The sequence below is a fragment of the Aphelocoma coerulescens genome, chromosome 3 (assembly GCF_041296385.1).
Source record: "Aphelocoma coerulescens isolate FSJ_1873_10779 chromosome 3, UR_Acoe_1.0, whole genome shotgun sequence".
Classification (NCBI taxonomy): Eukaryota; Metazoa; Chordata; class Aves; order Passeriformes; family Corvidae; genus Aphelocoma; species Aphelocoma coerulescens.
This window is the reverse complement of record NC_091016.1, coordinates 30114315-30140582: the sequence shown is the minus strand read 5'-3', so window position 1 is coordinate 30140582 and position 26268 is coordinate 30114315. Positions and strand designations below refer to the sequence as shown.

General features: G+C 40.4%; 1 protein-coding gene across 2 annotated transcripts in view; it reads right to left on the bottom strand.

Annotated features, from left to right (window-relative positions):
* Window positions 1-26268, bottom strand: part of BICRAL (BICRA like chromatin remodeling complex associated protein) — a 141673-nt gene that overhangs the window by 7797 nt on the left and 107608 nt on the right. For both annotated transcript variants that reach the window (XR_011149741.1, XR_011149742.1), the window contains 2 exons: window positions 3254-3490; window positions 352-473 (listed from right to left, as the gene is read on the bottom strand). The gene's annotated coding sequence lies outside the window, so the exon portion shown is untranslated. The remainder of the gene's footprint in view (window positions 1-351; window positions 474-3253; window positions 3491-26268) is intronic.

Genomic DNA, 26268 nt, shown 5'->3' with positions numbered 1-26268 from the left:
TCACATCCATTTTAAGAGCCTGGCCTTACTGGACAGACTTCATTCAGAGGGGTTTTAGAGGTATGGTGGACAGAGCTCAGTTATAACAAATGGCACAAGCAGCAGAGGCTGAATAGGCATGGCCCAACATGGTGATCCACCATTCCCTGTATGCTGAGCTGTGAGGCAGGAGGGGCATCATTTCTATTTAGTGGTTGTAAATAAACTGGCCAAAGTGAAAGAAAACCAAAGCCAAAAGTGAAAGTGTAGGATGAAAATAAGATATAAATAGTGAGAACAATCGAATACTGGAGATTTTATTGCTTGTTAATGGATATAACACACCCAAATATGTGATAGACTAGAGCATACCTGATGCTTAATTGTAAATCCATGCACTTTCCAAAGGCTGGGAAAAGCCACTGTAGATGTGTAGCACTATTGTAGTTTTTAAAGCAATTGAATTGCACCATGAAGAAATGTTAACCTAAAAACTAAAATTTATAACAGAATTAATAAACTAAATTTATACAGAGAAAAGGGTGTCAATCTGGGGGCTGAATTTACTGCAGTCTCCTAAAGGGAAGATCTCTGAAACCAACCCCAAATTTCATTTAAGTATTTCTGTCATATTAAAGTACTTTACAAGGCGTTACCCTATCCAACTGAAATTCACATACAAATGATGGAATTTGCAGCAACACTTAAAGGAAAAATCCAAGAAATTGTTTCAGAGGCATTTTATGAGAGCCTATGTATCAGAAATGCAGGTGATAATAATACACTGTAATTACTGCATGCTTTTCTGAAATTCTCAAGGGTCAGTAAAACATTGAACAAGGTGTGACAGCATAGTGTCACAAGGCAAGCTCAGGATAACTTTACAGTGCATTCATTAATCATTGTCTTCCCTTAAGGAACAGAGCTTTCCTCCTCAGAGCTTCACACAGAATGACATTGTTGCCTGTAAATGGGACTTTATGGAGTGGCTACAGGTAGGAGAGGTTAATGAGCAGACACCTAAATGCTGTTCTTACCATCCCTGATCTTGAGATCATCTTACTGGATTATCAATTCTTTTGTTAATTTTTCAAATTAGGCTAGCGCACCATTTTTTTTTTTTTTTACGTTGACAACATGGCATTTATCCAACGTAGAATGGTCTTTTTAAGGTCTGCAATATGAACATTCATTCTTCTCAGGGAGAGTTGTCACTGCAAGGACTCTTTCAGCATCACCCCAATAAAGGAGTGGTCAAATATTACTCAGAGAAAGGTGCAGCAGGCCAGCCTAAGCCAAGCCTTCAAAGCACAGCTGTCTGGCCTTCCAAGAAATTCCCTGTCTACAAAGGAAAAGGATCACTGCTTTCCCAAGAGGGAAGCCTTCCTCCCACTGCAGTTCCAGGGGTGCGAGAGGGAAGGAATGAGAAGGGGGGCAGGAGAAGCACTGAGGATCCATAGGATATAATGTGCTTCGGGCTCCAAAAATCCATAATTCATCCTTGATTCCAGTCTCTCAATTCGTATCTGTAACTTCCATGGGCAAAAAGTTTGAGATATTTGCAGTAAACTCTTTTTCACATTTGGCTATTAAATTAATTGACAAAAAACCATCCAAATTGCACCAAATGCTTCCTCAACATGCAGTGGGTGTTTCTGAAAAGGGACATCAACTTGCTGTACCTTGATGTATAGAGCTCTTTGCATTAACACTGTGCTTCAACAGTGATGAATACATTTTATGGCTGGCCTATATGAAAAAGACTTATTGTTACATGAACTGTGCAAAAGAAAATACGCATTTCTACCCTCTGTGCTTCACTAAAAAGACAAAACCAAATTGGTTACATGCCTTAATAAATGCAAGAAGGCATTTAATTCTAAGTAATTCAAAATCTATACAGCAAAAGGTCTGGCAAATCATCACATAAGGTACTTCAGAGCAATATTTACGTAACTGTTAGCAAACTGTATATTGTTTATAGAAATATTCCTTTGCCACAGAAAACTAGCTCACAGCTAAAAACCAACTGAAGGGAAGTTATCTTAATTTGTCTGGGTTGCTTTTTCTTTTAGTATTGCCTTTCTTTTTATTAATAAAACAGATCTTTCCTGGCAATTCCTACTTCTGTAATTTATTTTTAAGACTACCAGACCAGTAGTCTGGTAGTCTTAAATAGTCATCCAGGGGTTTAAATAAAAGGAAAATTATCTCTGTGCCACTGAAACAACACAAATTTTTGGTCTGTGATACAGCTTTATTGACTGGAAACTCTCCCAGAGCTAGAACATGAATTACATTTCATTTTGCTAACTAGAGGTAATAGCCAAGATTAAAATAATCAAAATTAATAATCAAAATAACTAGCTAGATTTAAAATCATTTAGGAGAACAAATTCCTAGTTTTTTGATCCTAGGTTGAACATTAGTCTGCGATGTCACAGAGGCCAAACAAACCACAGCCATGAAACATTTCACTGTTTGATTTTTTTCTCCTAGCACGACACATTGGCTTCCCTGGAAACTGCAGCACTGAGCGTGATGTTGTGTTCCTCAGAGTGAGGAAGTGTTCTGATTGACTGATGATCATTTTAATGTGGCACTTTAATCTAGTTAAACCACAGGGCTCAGGCAGAGCAGATGTTTAGTGTGTGCCTAAACTGACAGCCCTATCTCCTTTCAGCAAAAACATAGACATTTCTATTCCACTTCCAGAATCTCCAGATACAGTATTTTAGGGCACATCGACCCAGGCTGCAGCTAGGACATGACTGCATTCCTAGAAGCAATTAGATACAGTTTTCCTCATCTGGGCTTTGAAAAATCCCAATGCAGGCATTTCGTTATAAACAAACATCTGGTCATGTCTCAGTAACAAAGAAAGATAAAGTGTTTTTGACAGAACTTTGCCCTCTGGTCAAACTTTGCTTTTCACCGGTGTCTTTCATTTATTCCTTTTGGAAGACTATTTGCACAGGCCTCTAACAGGATGTCAATAAGCAGATTCACTGATATGGAAAAAAGTGATTCGATACTCTGAGTATAGTTTTTAGAGCAAAGAAGGAAAATTGAGAGCCTGTAATAAACAAAAAGAAACATAATTGAGTACACCAGATCAAAGCTAATATGACATAGTAACAAGGGTTTTCTGGCTGCTTTCAGTGAGATCTAAACACAGTTATTTTCTTTTATTACAGGACAAAGGAAGGCTGCAAACATTAGTAGAGTGCAGCTAAAGTGCCATCCCTTCACTCTCTCAGACATATTCTCTTACCATGCACATCAGAAGTTTCTTTCCTTGTTAATCACAGCAAAACAAGTTGGCACTTCAAAGTTCAGAAATAAATCCCATCTTTGCACGTTGAACTTTACATTCACCTTTTTGTCAGCTGGACAGGTATCTCAGAGGTCTCTGGTGAAGCTGAGGGGAGACACACAAGACAGCTACAGCCAGGGGTGCTGCTCTGACCAGGGAAGTGTTCTTCCATATATTAGTCCTCACCTCTGATGCCTGAACCAAGAAATGAAAGGTAACCATAAGCCTCTGATTTGCTAAAGATTGTTCATTGATACAGCAATGCAGCAAGTGCTGACATTTTACTGACTCTCCTTCTTTATTATATAGGTCAGATAGAAACCACAGCACTAGGGTAGGTACCCTTGACAAAAAAAGGTGCCACCAAGCTTGTACCAGTTTGTTTCATGGTGTAAAACAGGAGATGCCAAGAGCTGAATCCATTGCATATTAATTAAAGTAGGCTGTCCTTAAATAGCCCCCAAAAATCATCTTACAGTCCCAGTTCTTTCAGACATTAAGAGGAACTGAGGGAATTCATCAATTTGCACCTTCCAGAGAACACCACCAATTATTTCACAGAAGAAACTCCAAACCAGGAGTTTTATTTTAAGTGAAGTTATTGGAGGTTGCAAAGGAATGGAAGGGGTTCTTGGAATACCGAATGTTTTGGGAGGCAGCACTGGTAGTGTCCTGTCATCTCCTTAAGAATTTCTGTATGCAGAGTGGAAAGAGGTGAAGCCCATTTGATGTTAATTTATTCTTTTCCTTTCCGAGCCTTCATCACATACCAGCAACTATCCTCTTTGCTCTTGGAAGTGTTTGGATGGAGAAAAAGAAAAGAGAGAGAGAGAGAGAGAGAGAGAGAGAGATGAGGTTGAAGGCACAGAAATTCTGGAGCAATCTGTAGACAGAGTGGCTGGAAAAAATTTGGATTGTGTTTTATTCAGTCTAAGACTAGAAAAAGAAAAAAGAAAAAAAGAAAAGGAAAAGGAAGGGGAAGGGGAAGGGGAAAAGGGAAAGGGAAAGGGAAAGGGAAAGGGAAAGGAAAAGGAAAAGGAAAAGGAAAAGGAAAAGGAAAAGGAAAAGGAAAAGGAAAAGGAAAAGGAAAAGGAAAAGGAAAAGGAAAACTACTAAGCACAAACAAAAGTTTCTCTGCTGAATATGCCTCCTTGGCTGCTTTCTTAACATCTATGTATAAATGCAGCCCAAAAAAGCAGTCTTTTTAATGCAAGTCCATACTCTTCATGTCCCATGTGTTTGAGATATACCATCACATTTTGTTTGCTCTTTAAGAAACAAAGCAAACAATCTGCAGTAGCAGGTAGGCTAATGATAGTAATCAAACCAATCTCTGATAGGTAATTCTTGGAAGGTAAATACATTCCTCTCAAAACAGCAAATTATTTTCTTTGCCCACCTTTCTCCCAAGAGAATGGATAACAAAATTCTTGCATTGGCATGTTGCATAGATTTCTCTCCTGGGCTCTCTAAACAATACTTTGTAAGAGGTTGTCCACATGTACTGCAAATACAACTGCTTTTACAACTAAGCTACTACCAGAACATAAACAATAAGCAAGTTTCTTACATGTATTCCTGACACTTTTCTTTAGAAAAACCAAATTTTGCTAACAATGAAAACTGATATTTTAACAAGAGGTGATTCAGCCTTTTGGAGGGGCCAGGGAACATCCAGTTATCTATAATATTACACTGGTCTGCAGATTAACAGCTCATATTTGAGCTCCAAGTGACTTAAAATAAAACAGCTTCCACAAGCTCCCCTGCATAAACAGGAAGAAAGAAAAAAATCCACCTATCTACATAGACTGAGGTCCAGTACTTCCCCATAAAGTAATGTCCAGTTAGGATTTGGGGGTTCAGCTAATTCTGCACAGATGTCCACTCACACAGCTAATTAACATTAAAGCTCATACAGTAGCAAAGCAATTCAATTCCATGACTTGAAGTTATTATTCTCACTGAGCTGGACTTGGAGACCATGAATGTTAATACCACTGCAGGGCTGGTTGCTCTCTGCCCAGATGTGCTATTTATCTTTGGTATCTAGCACAGCACAGAATATGGAGAGCTGACCAGGCTCAAACAAGCAAACACATGGGGAAGAAAAGCAGCTTGGCTCCAGCAGCCTGGATCCCTGCATTTGCTGTATTCACCCCTGGGCTCTGGCAAAGATCTGGCTGAGCACTGTGGCATGGGAGATCTGACTATGGCACATCAGGTAGCGCATTTCCAGCCAGTTGTGGTAGATCCAGATTACTGCAGTGTGCAACATCCTGTATCACCTTACAGCCCTCTGATGTTACACTGATGGGCACCAGCTGAGAGCCTCAAACTTGCCTCTGCAAGCCCTTTTATGTCTGTAGGTATGGAGGCAGGAACACGCCTTCCATCACCACATCCAGCACAGCTGACAGCAAGTGTTATTTCCTGCCTGGAAACACAGAGGCTATCACATTAGTTAGCTAAAGCTGTAAAGCTCCAAAATTGCAGCCAGACATCAATATGTCTTACAGAGTGTCTCAGGTGTGCAGTAACCCACCTCCACCGTTCCTGAAGCACGTAAATGCATTAATCCATAGGGCTGATCCACTCCTGAAATAGCACTGCAATACCTCCACTCTCATAAACTGTTGCAAACTGAATTAAAATGCAGCTGCTTCAGAATGCTGTCTCAAAGAGAATAATCTATTTTTAAAAGGAAAACATACTCTTTCCAAGAGTATTCTACCCACATAAACAGACTTGTAGCCTCGAAATTGTCCCTTCATCTTCCTTGCTCTGTTTAGCTTTTCAGCATCTGATCATAGAGCAAGTATCAATAAACTTTGGAGCATTTCCTTGAATTGCTTGCTCATATTTTCTTAGTTTATGATCACCTTTCCTAGCAGGCACCACAAATTAACCTGCTTTTCTACTAAATAGCCCATCAAACTGCAATATGCCCAACAGGGATTACCAGACCTACAGCTACCTCAGCTTGTCTGAGTATCTTGTCTGAATGGGTTTCTTTTGCCCTAAACAGAAATCCCTGTTGGAAGCCTTATGGGACAAAAAGTCTTCACACTGTCTACTTTTGTCACAGTTCTGCTTGGACAGAAGAAACACCACCAGGTGAATGGGGGTGAATGATCACTACATCTTGTTCTTCCAAGGGCTCCTTTTCCTGCCAGGGGAAGCCTCTTAAAGCATTCTAGCTGTATCAGACTTGTCATCTGCCTCAACAAGCTAGCCTTCAAACTAATTTGTCAATCCGCCTACATCAGCAGCATTTATTTCATTAATTGGAAGAATTAGCCCTTTGTAGCAAGTTGAAGGCTGTGAAGCCAAAATATACTGTACTTTCTCCCAAGTGACCCAGAGACCCTTGGATGAACTCTTGGGGTGACATTAAAATGAATAGTTATATTAAAAAAAACAGCATTTTAATGTTTATTTAACATAGCTACCTTTCCAAAAAAAGGAACTTTCAACATTTTTTAACATCTGGTTGCCTTATTTTTTAGTTTGTTTCTCCAGTGGTATGAGCAGAACGTCTTCAATTTAGAGAAGACAAGTCTGTATTCTTAGCCACATGGATGCTCTCAGGTTACAGGCAGAGTGGAGGAGGAGAAGATATATAAATTCCTTTAGAAATTATTTTAGGACTGAGCTATTAAATTTTAGAGGGCCAAGTCCTACTGTCCATTATGCAACTGTGATCAGCGAAGTTTGTCTGGGGCTACAGTTGTGTGCACAATGCCAGTCACACCAGATGCTGCTGCATTTTAAGCATAAGAGTATTGTATGAGGAAGAATTACAGCAGCTTGATAGAAGAACTAATTTGTTCTTTTCAGTGCCATGGATGCTATTTTGATTGAGAAAGTGTGTTACCATGAACCTCCCAAGCACACAGGCACATATACATATGTACTCCTTTTTACAAATGTTCACATATTTATAGATAAAATTATAGCACCAGATACATTGGTATATATTATGTGTTATACGTGCAAGTTATACACTGTGTATTTGAGAGTCTTGAACATCTCTATTATCACTAGATCCTTAGAGCATCCCTGGGATTTCTTTCCCCATATTTCCTTGGTTTGTGATCCTCTTTCCTAAGACACCAGAAATTAACCTGCTTTCTAATAAGGAGCTCACCAGGCCTATCTGTAATAATCAGCTCTCTCATACTACATGATACTCTCCCACCTGCTCACACAATACTGAAATCATGCTCTTAAAGCAGCCAAAAAGCTCATGTTCACTTAGGTGACTACCAGGAGCTCTGAGACTTTCAGGATCACTCATTTCTAGCGTGCAGAAATCTTCTATGAAGGGCCTTCTTCCGTGTAAATACCTTTGTATTTACAGACCTCACATCTGTCTGTGATAAAATTTCTGTTCTTCCAAACATACCCTTATCAAACAGTCCCCTCTGGTCTGCAAAAAGGTCCTACCAGAACAAAACATCAAAATAATTTGTTTAGCAATGACTTTATAATCATTTACAAATAACTGGGGAAAAAAAAACGAGTCCATTGTATAGCACTGGACCAGCAATCAGCCAGACTGATTTCCTGATTAAGAAATACTTTTCTAACCTTGTGCTGATGATAATCTGTTTATAGATATTCTTAATCCTTGCAATATGGAGTGCTTATGACTCCTACTAATTATCTCAATCTAATTTATTAAGTAAGAAGCTTGTCATCACATTTAATTTTGGCCACAAAATATGAAATTAGATTTAAGCAAAATCTTCATTGACAGCAATTACTTTCCAATCTATAGCTAATTGTATGTCCTAAGAAGATTTTAATTTTTTTGTTCAGAATCAGTACCAGATTAGCCTGCCTACAGTTACACAGATAATTATGCTTATTCTCCTAAAACACAGCCTCCCACAGGATTTCATTTTTTATTCCTTAGAATTCTTCTGATGTTTCAGAACTTACATTTACATTGCATTCCAGTAAAATAATTAAAATGGAAGAGCAGCTCCATCTCTCTGAGAATCCCAAGGCTTAGATTTGTTGTTGTTCTGTGTAAATTTGCACGGAATTTCTCCAGGAGCCCATTCTTGCCAGGTAGTATGACATTTCTTCATAGTCACCAATAAAAGAGGTGTAGCAGCTTTCTTGCTCAGTTCTAATAGCTTGGGTCTCATTTTTAGAAAAGAATTAAAATTCACAAAATACATTATATATAAGGCCTAAACATCTCATATTACTATTGAGAGTTATAAATCAGATAAATAATTTTTATTCTCAGTTGTGAAAATGAATAAACTCTGGTGTGATTACCTGTGATAAGTAAGTGATATTCTTCATGGCAACTCAGCATACAATGCAATAAATTAACTTATGGCTGGTTAAATTTCAAGGTAAGGATAGGGAATTTAATAAACACAAAAAGCTGTTTATTTGACATAGAGTCTGTTGCCACTGATTTTATATACTCATAGTGGAAAGCATTCAATAACCTTTTTTAGAAGAAGGGGAAAAAATCAGTATAATTCAGGTTTGAAAGTATTTTGCACTATCTGTCCTAGCTCTCCTACATTCAAGTTTTCAAAATGCAGCACAATTTTCTGAAATAATAATATGCACACATTAAAATGGAATCCCCTCCCCTATGCATGGAACAACTTGTGAGGCCCTGAAATTCATGCAGGCAGGCAATGTGAGCCTGTTCCACACTATCTATTTTTCTGCATCAGAGAATCATAGAATCATTTAGGTTGGAAAAGACCTCTAAGATCATCAAGATCTAACATTAACCCAGCACTGCCAAGTCCACCACCAAGTGCCCACTTTGGATACCTTCAAAGCTACTAAAAACTACTGAGAATTGCTGCTTAAGTGATGTACATAATCAGAACTAAATAGAATAATTATTCCAAAGTAGAATTTTCAAAGTGTCTGCTCTTCGTAGTGAGGTGAGGAGTGTTCTCAAGGAGGAAGACTCATGGAGCCAGAAGGGAAACTCTTCATGCCTCTGGCTTGAGTGGGCTGGGACAAGGACCATTTGATGTATCAGAGGTTTCTCATAGAGGAAGCAGCCATCTGCAGGCTGGCATGGCAGAAGTAGAAGTTGTATAATGACTTCATCTGTGCAAAGAAAATGGCATTTTACTACTAGCTGGACCACGGAGCAGTACAGCCTTAAGATGTACTACCTTCATTCAGGATAAGGGTTTAGGGAAGATGTTTAGGACTTCTGACACCATTGCCTCTCACAAGCTGTGACCCCAGCTGTGTTGTTAAGTGGGAAGAGAAAAGTGAGCTGATGTTTTACTAACAAAACAAGACAACCCAAAGTATTGTGGGATATATGACCATACATAACTTTAAATATAATATATAAAGTGGGTAAAGTAAGCTATAAAAGGACATGTTTAAAAAATTATTCTTTGAAATTTTTCGTCAATGTGACTAACATCTGTTGGTCATTTTGTCCGCCAACACAAGGAAGTTCAGAATATGAAAGAGGTAATGAACTGTGAGAAAATCTTTGCTTTGCAAGAGTGTTTCTTTGATTTTCTTTGTCAGAATTGTAGTGGCCTCTGACCAGTCACAAAATAACAATCATTAATTGGGCTGTTTTTCTTCTCAGCCTTATCTTGCAACCAGCAGAATCATGTTCTCCAGCCCATCCTCATCCATGAGCAACGCAGTAAATGCTGCCTCAAGGAGAACCCACTTATAGCCAATATCTATTTCAGGCCTGTTATAATCTCTCATCTGGAGTAACAAAACCCAGGTGTTCCACATAGCAGCTGCTTGTCACCCTTCCTGATATCTTGGCAGGCCTGCAAGTGAGGAGAGATCTGAACCTTGTGCAGACATAATACATTTCATTCCCAAGAAAATGAAACCGTACTTGGAGTTTCCCTAAGTGATTGTTGTAACAGGAGACATGACACTGTCAGCACCTGTGTGGGAGCACCATTTGATGGAAACTGGGAACCTTTGTGTAACGCAGACCCAAGCCCCAAAAGCCAAATGTGATCAGCCTCCTAAGAATGAAATGTTTCTTCCTCAAATCACTGCTTTTTGTGGGTGCTCTGTCACCTCTAAGCTATACTAAAGAGACAGAGAAAATAGTGCTCACCTGTGCTAACTAATCCTACTATTTGCACAGATGCCTTGATAGGGTGGATGAAGCATCTGAAGAAAAACTGGTCTTTTATAGAAATATTCCTCTGTTAAAGGCCGAAGATATTCACAGTTTTCATCTAACATTTTAACTCACCACAGTGTCAGGGCTACTCCTTAACGTCCACAGGGAACCTCCACGCATTAGAAACCCAAAGCAAGTTATCGAGGTCCTTCCTACCCCTCCTACCTCTGCCTCTACTGCACATTGCTGAGCTGTCGACACAGCTCCTTGTGTGGTCTTGAAACTGATGCTGTTCAACAGCAGCCAAAAGAGAGGGGAAAATCTGCTTTTTTATTTATATAAATCTGGCTAAGAGTTTTTATTTATTTAGAGTGGACTTTAAACTGTGCTTGACTCTAAATAAATAAAACACGTTATTTTCCCTCCCTACTGGTTGCCACCAATCCATGTGAATTCCGAAGACCACACAGACAGCAGGGGCTGTGTGGTAACGTGGGGATTGATGCAAAGGGAGGCAGCCCACCAGAGGCTGGGGATTGCAAGGCTTGCAGGTGAAGGAAGCACTATGAAAGGCTTGCTTTGAGAGTAGGGATAAGCACAGCTCTGAAAAAGGCATCAGTTCCTTGCATATTGTGCTGATGCTGATCCTTCTCCTTTCCCGTCTTCCAGTGCATTTCTCCTCCACCAAACCGGGCATTACCAAGTCATTCCTGCTCATGTCCTGTCCATCAGACTGGCGATTCTCTGTGACTAGCAGCAGCACAATGGTGGGGAGACAGGCAGGAAGAATGGCAGGGAAACACATGTCAGGATTCAGTTAAGTGGAAAGACAAGGAAGAAAATATTTTAAAGATTTTTTCCAGGCTGTCCATTTGCTTTAGCCAGATCCTTGCAAAAATCAGTTAGGATGCAGTTTTGTGCACTGTGCATTAGGATGACCCTGCTTGAGCAGGGAGGTTGGACCAGATGACCCACTGAGGTCCCCTCCAACCTTACCCATTCTGTGATTCTCTTGGGGACACTGAGTTCTTTTTATTCTTTAGTCAGTCACAGACAACACTTGTGCAACATGTATGTCTTCTTTTAGCCTTTAAGTCACAAATTCAATGGACCGAATACAACTCATCTTTGGAGTAGCCCCTGGGATGAATGTAGATCTGGCTTTATCAGAAGCAGTGTCAGAAGAGTAGATGAAAATTGTACAGTAAAATCCTTTTGTACCCTGCTTCACAGGTGAGTCTCATTTCACTCAGGGAACAGCAAAGTCACAGGTTCCTAGTGTTCCTCACCTGAACACCACTGATTTCATCACATGCTCAGTAAATGGTAACTCCAGACAAGCTGACAAGTTCAGACAAGCTCCATTCAGATCTTTGGGAAGCACCAGGTTCCTGAGATACCTACCTTCCAAAGGAAGTGCATGGCAAAACTCCCAGAGCTTGGAGGAAGGCAGAAATGCAAAAGCCAAAATGCAAAGTGCTAACTCCTGATTTTGGTGCCCAGCTAAAACCAAATCTATCTGCTGCTCCCACAGTACCTGTGCAGAACAATTGCCATAAAAAGCCATGCCTTTAGGGAAAACTCCCATTTTAGATCAGTAGACAATTAAAGAATGAATCCATCAGCCACTCTGCTTGTTCCTGAACTGCTGCACCACTGATTTGCATTGTTTCACCTCTCCTTCCAATGTTCGTCCTTCTGAAAGCAAATACAGAGGAAATCACAAAACCCATCTTCTTTGTAGGTATCTTATTGTCATTGACCAAGGACTTTACCATGCCAACTTCTGCTTCTCACTTTGTTCTCGTGGTTTACGAGTTGCTAACTGGAGAAAGAGCTGGCTGCAGGCAAAGTCATTTTTCTGGTAGACTGTGGTCTGCAATTGATCTAAAAGACAGATCAACCTTGATCTCAGTGATCCAACTGAGGGACCAGCATTTACCTTTGAAATTATAGTTCTATTCAGCAATACTGACCCAAGTAGCCTGCTCTTGGAACCTGAAGACAGAACAGACTATTTCTCAGAGGCTGACCCTAGAGCCTGCTTGCAAAGGGCTGGATTTGCCAGTCCATGCTAAAATGCAGTGGGCAACAGTTTTCTGAAGCAGACCTGTCTATATTAATGATTCAAGTTAAGCTATTTTACCAGTTACAGGATAATCCTCAGCAGCAGCATCTGCTGACCTGCTGTGAATATGAACTTGCAAATTCCTTATTCCTGGGGTGAACATCAAACATCAGCAGAAGGACTGGGCAACAGTTAGCAGCAGCTACTAACATTTTTTTCTTCTATTTTGGGGGAAAAGAAGATGGATGAGTGAACTTTTACAATGAAAGAGAGGAAAAAAGCTTAATACAAAGACTGGCAAGGCAGAAGCAGGTCAAAGGAGAGTAGGAAACTTACTGGGAGGTCAAGCCAACTGAAAAGCCTACGTTCTTCTCCAAATAAGGCAGGCATTCAGAGTTTACGGGGAACTTGGCCAAAGTCAAAGTGAGACGTAGAAAAGCCTACCACAAGACAGAAAAAAGAGACAGAAAGAAAAAATATCCATATCACAGCAGAGCAGCACGGTTGGCTCAGAATCTACTGTTGAAGGCAAGGTCAGCAGACAGTCCTTATTCAGTGATGACTGCTGAATATGAAGAGACATAAGCAAGGGGCAGCTAAAGAAGCAGAGATTATTAGAGTGACAGCAAACCCTGCCATCTGGGAAGGGTACTGGACAAAGCACATATCTCCCTGCGTTCCCAAGGATACTAAAAACTAGAAGCAATTCTGAGAGGGGAAGAGACCAGTAAGTCTGTCTGGATTCTCAACCTCGTTCCAAATCCAGCTGGTTCAGGTAATGATGCAGCACAAACAGATTTCTGTGAAGTATAACTTGGCTTTTCCAGATCTGTCTTCTACCGACATGCATGGAGAATACATTGCTGTGTGCTGGCTGCAGGTGGACTGTCGGAATCCCACATGAATTCAGGATCCCTGACCCTCAGTTAACACAGCTGGCCACCACAGTTCCACCAAATCTATGCAATATGAAAGCTCCCTATCTTTTTGCCCCCTTGTTTTCACCCTCCCCCACTCCAACATCCAGGTGGAACATACACTGTAAGGCTGCCCCTCAAGTCAGGAGTACTCCCTGGCCCACATCTTGCACATCAGGGGAAATTCATTTCAGTGCAGCCAAATTCAAGGACAACTACAAACCCCAGGTGCCCTGAATAGTTTCAGAGGACAAACATAGCCTTGAATTCTCTGATAACCCCAATCTGCAGGACCTTTGCCTGCCACACCACTGGTGTATACAGAATAAAGACCATGAATTCTTACTGCCAAGGACAAGGATGTGGATACTCAATACACGAATCGGCAACTCCCATCTCTGCTCTTTTGTGTCTTCTCACTGGATATCTCAGTAGGACTTTTCCAAACTACTAAGTTTCCAAAAAATTTTCAATATATTATATTCTAACAACTGGGTTGAAGGTGTGTGTTTAGACTTTCCTTTTTTATTTAGAAAAAAAACCCAACTTTATTCTGATTTCTGGGTGGCAAAAGAGAAAAGACTTAAATTTAAAATGCTTTGGAGGTCCTATGGGAAAACTCTTTATATTTGTGGGTGGTCCTGCAGTTTTGTCAGTTGTCTGACATTTTAATTTCCTGTTCCTCTCTTATGGTGAGATTCTGATTTCTGCTCTCTCTTTCTCCTTTCTCCATTACAGAAACCTAACAGGCATCTCCGGTTCTACCATCTGTTTCCTATTCACTTTTATAAATATTGAAACAAATAATTAGTTTGGTGAACAGGCATGATGTAGCCTGGCTCATCCTCAGTCAATATATAACTTCTACCAGTCCTTTCCAGTCTTTCAATCTCTTATAGATATTAGGTCCTAGACTATTCATGGTCTAACTCCTCAATGAAACTGGTCCAGCCCTAAAGGCTCGAATGTTTTTACATTAGAAACAGCCATTCTGGGTACTGTGTGTCCCCCAAAATGCTTTGTCAACGAAGTCCACTTGCAAACTAGTCTTTAATAAACTTTCTGTATTTAGACAACATAAAATATGAAAGAACTGACCACTGAGTCTGATTAAACACCTATGCTGAGCAATATATACTCTGTTCTCAGTGACTAAGTACACATAATCTTTTGCTAGCAGGAGTATGATGTTACTGGGAGGAGAAAGGTTGGGTCTACCTTTAAAGCAACCCCAAGCTGTTCAAACAGGTATTACCCAATGCCTGTCAATTCCTGTTCTGTAGGCCAATGAAGTTCCCTATGTACTGGGAATCTCAGCCCAGGATCCTGAATGTCCAGTTGCCATTTCCAAGGCAGAGACTATCCTTCTGTGGTTGGCTACGGCTTGTGTCATTGTGATGCTAAACTGTGGCAGAGCTGTTCAGTGTCCATGCATCAAATACAAGCCCTAACACAGCACCCAGGAGTACTCTTATTTCTGCAGGAGCATACATGTCCTCAATGCCAAGGACCATTTTAATAGATTTCATTTTTCTTTACTCATCTGAAATGCTAAATCCTGCTTCTCAATCTACCAGAAAAGGTTTTCTGTGAAAGATCATGCTAGCCCTTGCTAGTCAGAGATATTACATGTTAAAAATCTCTGCTGTGTTACAAAGTACCAAAATCCCTTGGGGATGATTCACTTAATCCTCCATGTCCAAACTTGAGGGGAAATTACAGCAGCCCGAGGAGAACTCAGCATGGATGTGAACTCCCCTCAGGATGGTGGCAGGGAGCAAGGTGTGCTGAAAGAGGATGAAGAGGCAGCTCAAGGCCCAGCTGTCCTTTTGACAGTTAGTCCATCCAGACTGGCACCAAACCTCAGTCCCCTGGACCAGGGTTGTGTCACCTTTTTCCCAGGTGCCAGCAGGCATTGTGTCCCTTCTCCCCTTCTGCAAACAGCCATGTGGACAAGCCAGACTAAGTCAGGCACTCACCTTTATCTCGGTGGCAACCACAGAGCCCAGCAAACCTTGCCCAGACCAACTTTTCTCTCCTCAGACTTGTGACCATGACTCTGAATTCACCTTCTGGATGTTTTCTCAAATGAACATGCCTGTAACTTTTTCTTGGGGCTTAAAAAACACTTTCCAACCCATTTTTCCATACCACCACACATTGCTCTGGAGAGGTCTCTCAGGAATATATATGGTGAGGTTACACATTCCTCATCCTCACCGGGAATGGGATTGCATAAGAACATTCCAGTTATTTTAGGTTATGGAAAAACTAATCAAGTATTTCACTCACCACTAAAATGTCATCATTTTATGCATTTCACAAAGAATTCTCTCATTATGTTAGATAGGCCTGGAGAGACTCCAGTCTCTGTGGGTTGCACGCATTCCCCCATTCTGTTTTTTGAGAAAGCCAAGTCACTTGGTGCCCTACTACTGACCCAAAACTTGATGGCAACACACCTGATTTCTCTTACAAACTGATTTGGCCTTTTCTGAATACGTTCCTCACACAGCTGTGTGCACAGCATTTTCACCGCATGCTTTGTTAAAAATAATAATTGTACATGAAGAAAAAGAAAGCCCATAATAACAACATCAGCAACACTTAAGAAATATTAATGAATGCTGCCAACAGCACAGCCATTCACTGACACTGAATAAAGAAGACAGCAAGTCTATAAGACCATTAATATCTCAATTTTTAATTTAACTAAATTTTTTAATTATTATTTTGGCACAATGCTGCAATAATGCAGCGGCATTATACAAACATTTTAGCATCAGCAAGAAAGCTCAGCCTTCGAGAAAAAGAGTGTGTTAGCAACACAGACTTCATGAATGAAAGTAATTCTCACTGTAGGAGAGAGGCAAAGTGTTTCCATACTTCTTACTCTCTTCCATATCACCATAGAACCTACAAGTTCAGAGAGTGACTGAACTTGTGACTGGGCACTGTACAAGCCCATGAAAGGACGGTTCTAAACCTGTACATCTTAGAAGTACAGCTTCCAGACTTCAACAGCTGCTTGAAATTCAGTGGCATGGCAGAGATAAAAGTTGAGTAAGAAATGTCTGCATTGAGAAATACAATTGTTGTGCACTCCATGTTGCTTTAATGTGAACTCCTACTTTACTGGATTTTATGTAGCAAAATGCATCTCCTAGTAATTTGCTGCAAAACTTCTCATATTCAACAGGAACTTTATAAAATATCTTTTTGCAAAATCAGGGAAGTTGAAGAGAAAATCTATTCCAGGAACAAGTATAACACATGTTCTACATTATCTGAAGGGCCAAGGTAAGAATTGACCCTGATTACATCTTAGTAAAAAATGTCATAGTTTTCTTTTGAAATGTCACAGATTTCTTTTGAAAGGCATGCATATTGTTGGGACAACACGTGTTTAAGAGGCCCTAAAGTTCCCCTTCAGGATGGGTAACAGTAAGTAGTACTTTTTAGTGCAGGCATTGGTGCTTTGTTCCAGTGAACCTCTGACGACCAGAGAAAGTACCAGATACTACATCCAATCCGACAGACTCCACTCACATCAGCAAATCTCACTGCACTGGCAGGTCACACTCCTGTGCATAACTCCCAGAAGAAAAGGTGCATAACTGAGAGCAGTTATTGAGCCCCTCTAGAGTGGCCTTTGGTGGGGAGGAGAGAGGGAAGAAATTGTGAATTATTCACGATTTTCAGTTTACCCCTAATCCCTTAATTCTGTCATTCTAAGGGTAGAGACTTTTGCTTAATGGCAGTGCCAGAAATAACAAGCTAGAATTGCATGTTTATGAAATGGGGTCTTAGTTACTTATTAGGATCAACTGAGCTTGAATTAATGTTGGCTCACATTCAAGAGCACTGAGTGGACTGAATAAGCATCAGTTTTAAAACTCATTAATGGTTGTTTGTTGTATATATTTAACACACTAGAAACATCAAGCACATTAGACTATGGTTTTCTTATAAACATACAGATGCAGAAAAATATGGCTAATATAGGACTACATTCTTTCGACCTGTAGCTCTACTTACAGCAGTGGTTGATAGATGAAGGTAATCCTGAATTTAATGGGATACCTTGTGCTCCCAAATTTAAGTTGGGCTGGGTTGGATAGACACATCACCCTGTTATCAACTGTGCTTTTATCTCAGAAGTGCATATTTTACAGGGGATAAGGCCAAACAGGGAAAAAGTAGAGTGTATGTAGAAATGCAGGTGTAATGCAAGTGGAAAAGAATCCAGGCCAGGTAAAGAAAGTAGCTGACACTGTAGGTAGCATGGAGCTTTGAAAAACTACTGCTGAAGGCTACTGGATATGGAAAAATAACTCCACATTTTGAACCAATGAAAATGCAAGATGCTTGCTCCAGGTGACCTGTATGTGATCTGAAACATGGGGTGGACAACCATTCACACAGTATTAATGTACTTTGCACATGAATTCTTAAAGTACTTAGGTTTTGAGGTTGGTTTTTTTTGGTTGGTTGGTTGTTTTTTTAGCTGTGTAAGGGTCCAAAATGCTTAAGTTTGCATGAGACAACAGCTGCATTTCTGAAGATTTAACCATACAATGGATATTCACATAGAGGCCGACGTATCAGGTATCAATGAGCACAAGAAATCAAATTTGACTCCACTAATTTTCTGCTTCAAATCAGGAGCAAGCTTTGGAAGCAAACGCCCCCATCATCCCTCTTAAGCACCCTTGGGTTTGCACTTCAAACAGCCTCAGGGCTCAAAAACTGGGTTATGAAACTAAACCAGAAGATCCACTCCAGCAGTGCATCTTCTACACTGGGACAAGTTGTGGGGATGAGCCTACAGACCCAGATTAGAAACACTTCAAGACAGGGCACCTGAAATGTGCTTCATGCAAATATCAGCTCCTCAGCACCAACTGCTCTGCTCACACAAGCAGAAGGTGGGAGCAGAGGGAGAGAACACAAAGTGCAATCTCTCAAGTTAATCCTCTAATATAAAGCCAGTCCCAAAATCTGTGCCCTTGACACATGAACTAAGCCCCTCCTGAGCTCATTTCATCCCTATTTAAGGACAGTATATTACCAAATCAGACCCCAAAAAAAAAAATCAATTTCAAATTATGGTCCCCAGACAAAACATGCTTCTGAAAATAAATCCTAAACAAACTCACAGATTTGACTGAAAACAATGGCACTAGCAACAACACACGGCAATAATAATAAAATAAACAGCACAGGATATGATTTTTCATTAAAATATTGGAAACATTGACAAAAATGGCTAATCTTGTCTGAGCACAAAGTTTTTCTAATTTTTTTGTTCAGCGCTTTTTTTGGTGGTTTTTTTTTTATTTGGTCAGGTTTTTCATTGGGGAGTTTTTTGTTGTTGTTTTTGGTTTTTTGGTTTGTTTTGGGGTGGGTTTTTGGTTTTTTTTGAGACAAAGAAGTCCCATTCTTTCATCCCCAAAGTAAAGGTAAGTGAGGCCAGACTTACCTTAATGTGAGACACAGGCAGAATTAATATAATCCATATAGGACACAGCCCTGCCATTCATACCCTTGACTATTTTCTACCAGAAGCAGAGGAAATTCCGCCTATTTTAGGCTGCATGGCCAGAAGCTTCCAGGAAAGCTGTGTCATCTTCCTCCTCTTCTGGAAAGAAGGGGAGCCTGCTACCAAAGATGGTTTCATTAGCAAAGGCTTTCAGCTATCATTAGCGAAAGTAATGGCTCAAGTACTGCAATGAGTTTTTAAGCTAGTTCTTGGATAGGTCAAAACATCGCCTAGGTCAAAACCCATCAAAAATATTTGAAAGTAATCTGCAGTTCTGAGCTCCTGCTTTGAATCATCCAGCAGGCTTGAGCTCGAGACCTCAGTATTTTTGAAAACACCTGCTCAGTGTATCCCAAGGTTTCAGGCGTGCACCAGTTGTTCACAAAAGCACACACAGAAAACGAGAATAAAAACCTAGTTTAAAACATCAACTAGATTTACTCCTATACTGTAGAAAACACCAACAGGCAATGAAAATCAGGAGTCTGTGGTACCTTCCCAAACACAAGTAGTTGTATTATGATTTGAAGGATGTGCTGTCCCATTTTTCAGCTCAAAGAATTTTTTTTCTTCAAAGAATATCTTCTGAAGAAAACAAAAGTTTTTTGTTCTCCCTGCTATTCTTCTGCCTGCTTCAGAACTATCACCTGAAGAGAGCAGCCACATAACTAAGGCATTGAGAAGGATGGGAAAATGGGAAAAGCATATGTCAAATTATAAATATGAAAGAATATAGTAGCTTTTAAACTTAAGCAGGTTTAGCAGAGCAAGGAAAATAAAGGTTGCTGAAAAATCTGAAAAAGGTAATTTGGGTTGTTTTATGCAGCCAAAAAAACCGAAAGCAGCATCATTCAGATTTCTCATCAATTAAAAGACATGATGACAACAAAACATAAGTGCATGCCGAAGATTACACAGAACAATAAAAAGAGGCAAACATTACCATCCTGAAAATGATTTAGAGACCTAAGGCTTTTTGGAATCAGAGTGGATGACTTATCCACTCTGCAACATCTGAGTAAAGAAGCATTCTTGTGGTTAAAGAGTTTCAGAAAGGATTAGTCTGACCCAGCATCATTTTGCAATCCCCCATAACATTGATTTCTTCATAAACTCACTTTGATTCCCTCGTGGTTCTGGCAGTAATAAATCATGGCAGTTTCAAAGAAGGTCATGTACACATTTTCATATTTCTTACACGACCCTGTTGCACAAAATAAATTATCTGAGGTAATTTGCTTGAGGGTTGTAAAGTCATCAGTTCACTTTGGATTGACTCTAATATGTCTCCATGGAATACTCTCATCCTTTTCTCCTTCAGAAGGACTCTGTACACTCATTTGTTCCCTAACTACTTTCAGTAAGACCCAAAACTCATCCAAAATTTAACAGACCACAAAACTTTCTCTTACAGGCAAGCAATGTGCATGAGATCACAGGATCCACCTCACTGCTGACTCTTAAGTGGGATCTCTAACCCTCTTTTAGGTACCTCAGCTACCTCAGTAGTTTGTGAGGAGGTAAAAGCACCTAGGAGTAAGACACAAATGCCTAGTACCTGCACCTCGTTGGAATCCTCTGATCTCCAGTATTACCCCCTGGGAGCTTTCATCCCTCTGCTTCAGCATGCCACAGCCCAGCAAATCCAGCCCTCGGGTGGTCGAAAAGGCTGCTCAGGCTCTTATTATTTTATAAGAGCAGCACAATGCAGAGCACAGGGAAACACAGTATGCAGGGAACCCCATAATCACAAAGTGACCAGGTTATGCTCAGCTGGGCTCATGTTGGACAAGAGTTAAGACTTTCAGCTGTATCAGACCTGGCTCCATGCTAAGTCAGTCCAATACTTTTGCTCCCCTTGTGCCCTAGGGAACCTCTGTTATTCTGGTTTTCTCATCGACCATGGCACATGAGTGCTTTGTCAGGGAGAGCTGTGTGTGGTACTGCACACACAGAAATAATGTCTGGTGTCCTAAGGCAGCTACGCAAGATCACTCCAGCAAAGAGCCTGAACGTGAGCATTCTGTCCCTGAAGTATTTTCATTCCTTTTTGAGTTTAGTTTTACCTTTTCATCTCCAGGTTCTGTAATTGCTAATCAGAGGATATTACTCTGCATCTTGCCATTTAATAATAATTTTGTACAATTATTAGTACAAAGTTATTAATATAGTACTAATATTATTAGTAGTACAATAATATAATATTATTGTAATTAATCTTACAATTATTTTGCTTTCATTTTGAATTATGGTTGCATTAACTGAACTTATTTATAAATTATTGACTTCTGCATAATATAAAATACAAACCTAATTGCTGCATTTCAGGAGCTTTTTTTTTTTTGTATTATCATAGAAACACATCTGCTTACATTTCTATTACATTTTTAGACAAGAAAATCACACTCAAAACAATACCATAAATGAGCACCAGTACATAGGATAGGTATTATTTTAAAACAGAGGCTTGGATTTCATACTTTAAGTGCCCCTTTTTTGCCAGACCAAAATACTTTACATGCTACTAACTTGAGCTACAATTTTTATTGTGGTTGAAATTCTGACCCTTCCTTGCAGCAAAACTGTCACAGTCCATGCTATAAACCCCAGAGCTAACAAGAGATTAGGGGCCAAGGGGATTGCTCCAGACCCCATTTTCATGCTCCAGAGAAGAGTTATTGTACTATTTCTGCTACTGCTGTCTCCTCACTTTACACATGGCCGAGAACCCTCCCTACTCCCACTCTCTCACGCCTCCAGCCAGTCAACAACTTGTAATAAAAAGCTGATGCCAAAACTTAGAATCATAACCATATATTGAAACACTCCTCTGAAGTGCTTACATCCCCAGCCCCACATGGACCCAGCAAAGGATCTCAGAGAGAGAGAGAGAGCACAGAGGAGAGAGACGAGAGCGTCTAGCTGAGAAGCACGTGGATTCATGCTAGCAGCAGCCCAGCAAGCTGCTGGAACTGATTTACCACTAAAGCTGTTAAGCAATGACTGACTTCTTCCAATTATTGGTTTCGCAAACAATAATCAGGTTAAAATTAGCAATCGGAATATAGAACTTTGCTTGAAGGAAAGGGAGTGCTCCCTGTGGGAGCAGGGGAAGAGGGAACACTCAGAAAGGGGAGACATGAGAAAGCATCCTGGAGGTGGGAAATGTGTTTTGCATCAGGGCAGAGCTGCAGGACACCGTACAGCACACTTTCAGCTCCCTCTCTCACCTCAGGGACTGCCAAATGCCACTGTGGTGACAGCAGGGATGAGCTGGATGCCAGAGTATGAGGCCTGGGGACATGTGTACTTTAGAGAGGGAGAGAAAGAGACGCATAGAGATGGAAATTTAAAGGCAGACATTAAAGTCTCAAACATATACTCCTGTTTTGCATGACTTTTCCTACTCTATTCTCAGTTTTCAGTTACAGACCAAAACTAACAACCTAGTCTACCATCTGCACATTTATTTTTTATGTTTAACCACTGCACTGCAAGCAGCCCAGTCTGTTTTAAGTATAGCATCATTGAGAGCTGATGGATCAAGAAACAAGAGGCACAAAGGTGCAGGATAACATTTTCAAAAGCAAGGGGATCAGGTCCTGACTCTGGGGTGACCATCTAGTTTATCACAAACCAGACACATTTTTTCAGAGCTTTGGTTTTGGTGACTGTAGACAAATACAAGGGAGAAAACTGGAGCCTGAGCACAAATTTCTGGCTCCTATCCTTTTCTTAGACCACCATGCTGGATTACCACCACTGCTAACAGCACTTCCACTGAGAATTGGCAGCTGGGCCCCTTGACAAAATGTGGAGATATGCTGATGGGCTTTGAGCTGAAAACACTGAAGTATTCACTCCATTTAATAAAGAAAAGCATCTAAATCTTTTAAGTTGAACGTTCTACTGGGAAATAAGCAATAGGCATTGCTGTGTTCCAAATGTCAAGACTTCCATCCTTCTCCTATAAATCGTAGTCAGGGCTCAAGCACAAGGGGGGAAATTCCCAGCACAATCCTGCACGCTGCACACACCACAGTTCTGGAAAAGGACAGCACTGAGCAACTGCAGTTTTCCAGCCTTTTCACATGCCCATAGAGAAGAAAACCCACCCCAGGAAAGGAAGTGATTTTCCTCAGCATAGTAAAAATTAAGGTACAAATTATGGGGAATACTTGTACAAGAAGAATTCAGCTTCCTACACACTTGGCAGTATCACTGGCTAGGAAATAATAATAGTAGCTGTTCAGCTGTTCACTCCTCCTAATAACTTTGTGTTTCTTTCAGTCTGCATAATTCTGTATCATTTTGAAGTGTATTAGAGAAGGAAGTGAGGACCACTGACTATAAAACACAAAGGTCAAGACACAACCCCTGCCCTGGGAAGTCTTTCCACTGCAGATTAACAGCTGTTTTGACAGTTTAACAATTAAAGCATTACTCTAACATTGCTCTGATTTTACACATCTTCTCAGCATCCACTACAGAGCACTGCATCCTGGACCAGAATGGAGGGCATTGGCATTTTTCTCAGTCATTCTTGAATTTTTGCCCCACATATATTTTTGCTTTTAATCATATTTTCTTCCTTTTTTGCAAGTAAAAAATTTTAAGCCAGCAAGAAACAAGAATTTCACAGCCATGAAATGAGCTGTGGAAATGAGGGTCTAAAATCCACATTTATGTAATGAATGAGTCCTAATCAGAGGAAGTTCTAGTAAGATTTCCTAATGTGCTGAAAGACAAGATAGGCAGCACCCAGACTGCCAGGCTGACCTATACTGATCTCAGACAACAGACTTCCACATCAGGCTTCTTGCCCACAGTGTCACCACTTCCTGCTCTTCTTTGTTCCACAATATAGGATACTTCATTAGATTTGCAACCTCAAGCTCATTTCCATGGCAACTCATGGCAGAACAAAACACAAGACATTAATCACCATACTCAGATTTCATCAGCAGAGAAGCAACTGGGCTGCGAGCTGACAGGATTGTACAACTCACAAATAAATAAGTGCAACAAGGGAAATCAAGCATCACAGCATGCTACAGTGCCCTGGGGATAAAGGGGATCCAAAGCATGCTGCACAGATCCCCATTCAGATCAGGATCTTAGCTGCCCCACTGGTTGGCATTATTAGGAGTCGGTGCTTCAACCTGCAGCATTGGGACTCAGGGAAGAATCTCTCCACAGAGAGTATCAGACCTGAGCCACAATGATGTCCAGGGTCAATTCACCCAGAGTTCAACCAACCTAATTATTTCTCCTAATTGCACCTCTACTGGAAATGTTTCCTTATCTGAAGCCCCAGCTGAAAGATCTCTTTTGAGGGCATGTGAAAGAGACTGCTTATTCTTATGCGTCACTCCTTTGAATGTTTTCATTTCCACTGATAATACCATTTTATTGCCTAGCTTTTTGCTTTCTCTGAGAGGAATCTGCATCAGCACTAGAATCTCACTGATGATGGTGGCCTGCTTTCAGTTGAACTTCTCTTTAAAACATTTTCAGAGTAAAAGACATTGCAAGACTCACATCTAAGTATTTTTTGCAAGGATTCAAGTTTGTAAAATTGCTTCCAATATTCTGGTTTCCAAAAAAAGCCTTAACCATTTTTTGGATGACAAAATAAATATCAATATTAAGACAGAAGCAGAGGAACACTGCATATTTAGATAAACCAGAAAAGTTTCAGACAATGAACATTTGAATCAATTTTATACCTACATCTCAAGCTAAGGCTGAGAGTTCAATCTGTGGGAAAAGCCCCAGAGCAATATTTGATCATAAAAAATTCACTGTGGTTTAGCATTCAAGTAAATATAATTCCCCTGGTTCAGATCTCCTTGGACCTTGTGTATAGAAGCTCATTTTCTTTGATCTGCTCTATAAACACAGTTGCACACATGGGGTTAAATACAGTTAGGAGGTATTCCTGCATCCTGCTGGCATGGTATTTCTAAGCCATTCCCTACAGAGGATTTGTTCATTAATACATTTCTCTCAGGCTTCAATAGGAGACAAAACCCAAAATTTTTCTGATAGGGTGTTCCTAGAAGATGAATGAAGTTTGGACAGTGGTTTTTTTCAAGCATACTCTCCAGGAGGTGATATTTTAGGAAGACTGAGTACAGTGTGAAGTAAGGTGTGCAATATAAGTATGCCAGGCTGGAAGACTCCATTCAAGGACTGATGAAAATCAGTCCTTAAGTACAGCTTTCAGAGCTTTGTATCTGTGAACTTCATGCCTGCATGGATCCATACTCAGAGAAAAACAGAAAGCTAGCCAAATTTCAAAAATCTGGAAATCCCATAAAATTACTGAATCCCACAGATTTTCTCTTCAAAAGTATAAAGTAACTGCAGTTTGAGAGTCCTGTCAAAAATCTGTGGACAAGTCTAGTCTGAACTTAGCAAGAGACACTTCCTGTGCCTGAAGGACCTAACAGCAGTCCTTAAAGTTTTGAAAATGTCTCAACATGCAGCTACTCCATGGAGAGAAGCTGATGAGAGTAGCAAAGTCCTGCGGAACACCACATCCTGTGGAAAACCCAGGAGCTCAAACACAGCACTGATCGTTTCCAAATTCCCTTGAAAAATAAAATGAGCTCCTCTGAATTTCCCCTGCAGTGACAGGCAGCTCCAAAGCCATAAGTGATTGCTGATGTGACAAGAAAGTCACAGCGATTTCACAAACATTAGAAGCATGACTTGGGAAGGCATTTGGGAAAGCAAGCTTTAGCATAAAGCACACTGCCTCTCCAGACTTCCGACCACAGCACTTGTCTGCCAGTTCCCCCAATGAAATCTAGTTATGCCCTTTTCTAGCAATTCATTTTCTTGCACCTGGAAGGACACTGTGATACTATATACACTCTGTTTTCACCACACCTGTGTGTTAATGTGTGCAAGAGCACAGTTTTTCCTGATACAGTCTCACAAGGACAGAAGACATGAGAGCTAGACCAGTGTGCACTTCTGGATCTTCTCACACTGGACATTAAATACAAGAGTACAAATGTGATCCAGTGATAATCATTAAGTATGGTGGGATGTGTGTGGATAGTTTGACAAAGTAGAGGGAAATCCTGACTCCATTCCTCATTCTGCTGTGGGTTTCCTACATTAACTTCTACTAGAAAAAGCCTGCAGCAAGAAAAATCAGCTAGGGCCTTGCCTTTGACATCAGGAAAGGTATGATGTTATCTTTGGTATTATAGAAAATTCTTTTCTGTAGAATAGAGATTATAAACTGCTCCACTGTGTTCCAGAGGTCTCCATAGATAAACATCAAGAACCCAGGTGCTGTGATTATACAGTCAGACA